Here is a 4,904-nt window from a genome sequence, read left to right on the forward strand (position 1 = left end):
ATAAATAAATAAATAAATAGTAAATGACTAAATCTATGTCTCGGCTTAAACCGAAGGTGAAGGAGCTTTACCTATTCGCACAGAAGGCGTGTCACAATTTAGTCCATGAGTCAGCTGTACGGTTTTGTTGTGAAGATTAGACCGTATCTAGCATTTTAAAATCATGAGTCTTGCACTTGCGACATACAGCCGTCCAACTCCACCGAGTTTTGTTTAAGAATTTGAACCTCCAAGTCGCTTTTTATTACCTCTACGGAATCCCACAGGGTATGGATCACACAAGAAGCGTGACCACACAAAGGTGTGTCTACACTTAAGCAACAATAAAACATTAAATTAGACTTCACTATATAGATATGAAAAAATCTAATTCAGATATAGGCGACTTTGCCGCAAACAAAAGCGAGGAATACAATTTACAATTTAACGAAAGAGATAATTAGCCTTGGCTTAAGGTTGTAGTTACTATTGGAGTGAGCGGATTGCGATCCACTACACTCGTTCTGGTTCGAAATATAGAACAAAGGTCACCGACGTGAACTAAGCTTCCTCTAAGCGAAATTGCTACGGCAGCCCCGCTACACCTACACTAGAGCCCATAGCGCAGAGTCGCCTTAACAGATCCTCCCAACTCTCATATCTGGTAGATCCGGCTCAGTTGCAATGAAAAGTCTCACCATATATAAATTTAGGAGACTGCGACATACCGCCGGTAACTCGCGTAAAATCAACGATTCATCGGATGACTGCCATATCTACCATGGGTTCATGGCGTGCAAGAAGAAAACTTCAAGATACCCCACGCTTACAGATTTCGACTTTTGGTCGATTCAAGATTAATGCTGTACAAGCCAATACACATGTAAGATAAGAACGTGCCCTGTTTTTGGACCAATCTTGGATCCACGGCATTATGTTCAAAACTAACAAGAACTGCAAACGACCCCTCAGCACATTAACGTCGTAAGACGAACTTACACTGTATATCTATTTCGCATCTTCGATATCTCCGCATTATGTATATTGTTTGTACGTCTACTTTCGTACATTATTGCGCAGCCATCTTCGATTTATTAAGAGTTTTGACGGCTCCACAAAGCAGCGGGGATGCCGTAGCTCTTTCGCTTAGAGGAAGCTCGGTTACCTTCGTTCTATACTTAGAACCAGCAAGAGTGTAGCAGATCGCAATTAAATTACTCCAAGAGTAATAACAACCTTCAACTGAGACAAATTAACTCTTCCGTTTGAAAGTTAAACTGTATTTCTTGGTTTTATACTCGGCAAAGCCGCCTATATTTAAATATATAGGTTCTCCTATCTATATAGTCAAACCGAATTAAATGTACAACTACTGGCTGCCACGTACGAACTTCTTGTTTCAGTGTAGCCACACCATTCATACCAGGGCACGTGAAACCCCCGTTACGCTTTCCCCCATCAAGATTATGAACACGTACAGTTCATATTCAATTGTCGTCTCGAACGAAACCCACGTGTCTAAGACACCACAACATCACCAGGGCCTTCTTCTGGAGCTCTCTGCTCAATGAGCCCTGTGTCAAAGACACGGAAGACACCAAGCCTCGCTGGTCCCGAGAACGCCCGCGGGCAGAGCCCTTCTTCGTCTCCTGCATGCGGTACAACTTTGGACAGCACGTCCGCGGCTTCAAGGAAAGCGCAGCCTAAGCTCTCGGAAATCGAGTACAGCGCAGCGCATTGCCAGCGATAGAGCCGCACGACCAAGGAAACAGACACTGTATCTATTTCTAACCGCGCATCGCGCCCTCCACGGGCGATGGATTACCTCATCGAGGATTTGGAGGAAGTCGACTACGAGTCATAAATCCCTTTCCTAGGATGGAAAGATGCAGGGGACGAGGTGCCCCGGCGGCGCGACCTGAGCCCTGCTTGATCCTTGCGGCCACCGTGTCCGTTCCCGAAGTCTCGAATTCCGGGGGAAGTGGTGTCGTTGCCAATGACCTCGACGAGAAACTGAAGCAGCAGCTGGATGCTGTCTGCAAGGCGGCTCTCACGCGCGCACATCCACGATCAGCCCTCGCCCCTCGAGTGGAATACGGCTTCCGCTCGGCGGATCCCGCTACAGATGCGAAGGTCGCGATCACTCAATCGTTTAGCGTCTATGTGATCGGGAACTTAGTCACCACAAAAGCTGATCTTGACGAACGAAAAGCTCTCCGAGCTCGCTTCGTGGTTCCTCAAGAAATCCCGGTGGGTATGTACCGCACTCGTTTCGTGCTCAAGAAGGCCCTCCTATACCCGCGATGCTTTGTACTTGCCTATGGCGAAACTGCTGCAGAGGACGAAGAGCTCTTTGAGCGATGGGTGCAGCGGCACTGGGAACTTTTCTCGCTGTACAACTTCCAGCTGAGCCACACGGAGGGAGACGCGCGCGTTAAATGCCATTTTTGGTCTGAGTTTGCCAAACGCAAGGCGCGTCGCCGACTTCCTTCATATTGTCGCCCTGCTACGCATGGGTTGATCTTTCACGCTCCCGCGAGCTCTGTGGTCTCTCACACGGGTGAATCTGCGACCGCAGCGGCTCAAGGCCATAGCTTGAGCTCAGCTCATGATCCTTAGGCTTCCATGACTATTGACGAGAAGCGCAAGGAGTACGACGACGCGGAACGTCATGATTTCTCTGATCATAAGCATCCACGACGTCTGGAAAGTCTTGCCGAAGTAGCACTTCAAACTCCCACGAGTACTCGAAGTAGGGGTATGCCCGCCACTTCACATGGCGGCGACGTCAATCCATAAGACGTTCTACGTGATAGTGGACACCACCATCTCGTCGAGAAGAGTCGGTGGCGGACGAAGACGATTGGTCGATCACCGTTCGATGACTCTCGATTTTCTTCGAGATCTTTCGTCACGATCGAAACTACGCTGAGCAAGCATCTTGCTGGGGTCGCATACCGTTGCGCGGAAGGCATAGATAGCTTGAAGCACTCTGTGCACCGGCTGCCTCACGTTGAGGACTATCATGGTTTGTCGAAGCGGCTCCTAGCCGTTGAGCAGACGAATGAGTCGCTTCGTGCGACGCTGGAGCACTTGGCGCCGTTGGAGATGGAAATCGTTTCACTCCGTGCTCAAAGCCAGTTGCTGATCAAGCTTCTGGGTGGCTAGGCACCTGTGGGCGTCGCTCGACGCCAACGCTTCCCCGTTCACTTGTGCCGGATATCGATACGGCTTGAGCAAGGCCACATAGAGCACCGGGTGTGTGCGCATCCGTTTCGGAAGAATTAACGCATACACGAGGCCCCGCTCGGCCACAACCTTGAACAGGTCCGATAAATCATGGACGGAGTTCGTCTTAAAGACAGCAGAAAATGCATGGTTTCTGACATTTGATAAATCCAAGTCTCCGACCTCAAAGTTTTTAGAATTTTCTTCACCTCATCCGTCTACATATTCTTTTAAGTCTTGGCTTTCTTCTATCGCATCGCGAACATGTCATAAGATACTCAGTTTGGTAGACAGTAAGTCATCGACTTCTTAACGAATAATGAGAGGACTAACATTAGCTAGTCGCTCGTCTTTTCCTCCGCCACCAATCCTCGAACCATGGAATGGCGGCGTCAGCGGACGCGATGATGAACGAGCCCGTTCACGTAAAACGGCGCATAGCCGGCAGACTAATGCACTGCATTGTCCAGAGCGAACTTCACAAGTGGTAGCATGGTGCTTCAGCGCATTGGAGTCTCAGCGCAGACGCTGCGAAGGACGTCTTTAGCAACATCATTCACGCGCTCAGTTTGGCTATTAGTCTTCGGATGGTCCAGTGTTGACATTCCCAGCATGGTGCCCAGCACCTTGGAGATCGTCAACCAAAACTTTACAGTGAAGCGTGGGTCCCTTGTCAGAAACATTTGAATCCGAGAGTCCATGTTTTCGAAAGATACGATTCACAAACAGCATCGCTGTACCGACACCGTCGATGATGTCAGGCACCGCCGCAAGATACGCCATCTTGCTGAAACGGTCGACGAAGACCACGACACCCGTGTTACTCACCGATTACTTCAGTAGGCCAAGGTTTCACCTTTTGACACATCTCACACGTGCGCACATATGTGCTCGTCCATTTGTACAGCTTGGACCACCAGTAGTGGCAACTCAACGAGCTGTAGGTCTTTTCACGACCGAGATGACCACTGAGTGGGGTGTCGTGGGCCTCATAGAGGATACGCTACTTCAAATCCTTATTGTGAGGAGCTACAATTTGTGGCGCATTCGTCGAGTCGGTGCTATAATACAACAATCAAGTTTCAATGAATAACGGTGCACGCAGTCGCGACGACAAATACTTGTCCGAGTTTCCAGACAACTTTGTCCCGAGAGGTTTAGCAGCGCTACACACATATCATCACTCGCGTACGCAGCGGGGATCAAATCCGTCAGGGACGACGTCACAATCGTGACATGAGAAAGCTCACAAATCTGGTATGCGTGACAACGCATCATCCAAAGCATTCTGCTTTCCTGGTTATATTTCACCTCAAAGTTATATTCTGCAAGAAAAGAGAGCCGCCTGGCCATCCTTTTCGAGGGGTGAGGCGACTGAGTCGCAGTGCGTAGTGACGCATGATCTGTATAGATCACGAACGGCTTGGAGCCAAGCAGGTAAACACTGAACTTGACAAGTGCATACTTCATCGCAAGGAATTCCATTTCGTGGACTGGATACTTCTTTGCTGCTGATCGAGATTTGAACGATCTCGCCCTTTGAGGTCTACATGCAGCAGTGCACAGCTGATGGCAAGTCCGAAGTGTATCAGACGACTAAATAGACGATCAAAATCTAGCAACCTTAGTATTGTGAATGAAGGAGGCTGTCTTTGACCCTGTCAAAAGCCTCCCGATGCTCGGTATCCTAACACCAT

Source organism: Plasmopara halstedii (genome assembly GCF_900000015.1).
Source record: "Plasmopara halstedii genome assembly, contig: Scaffold_2386, whole genome shotgun sequence".
Lineage (NCBI taxonomy): Eukaryota > Oomycota > Peronosporomycetes > Peronosporales > Peronosporaceae > Plasmopara > Plasmopara halstedii.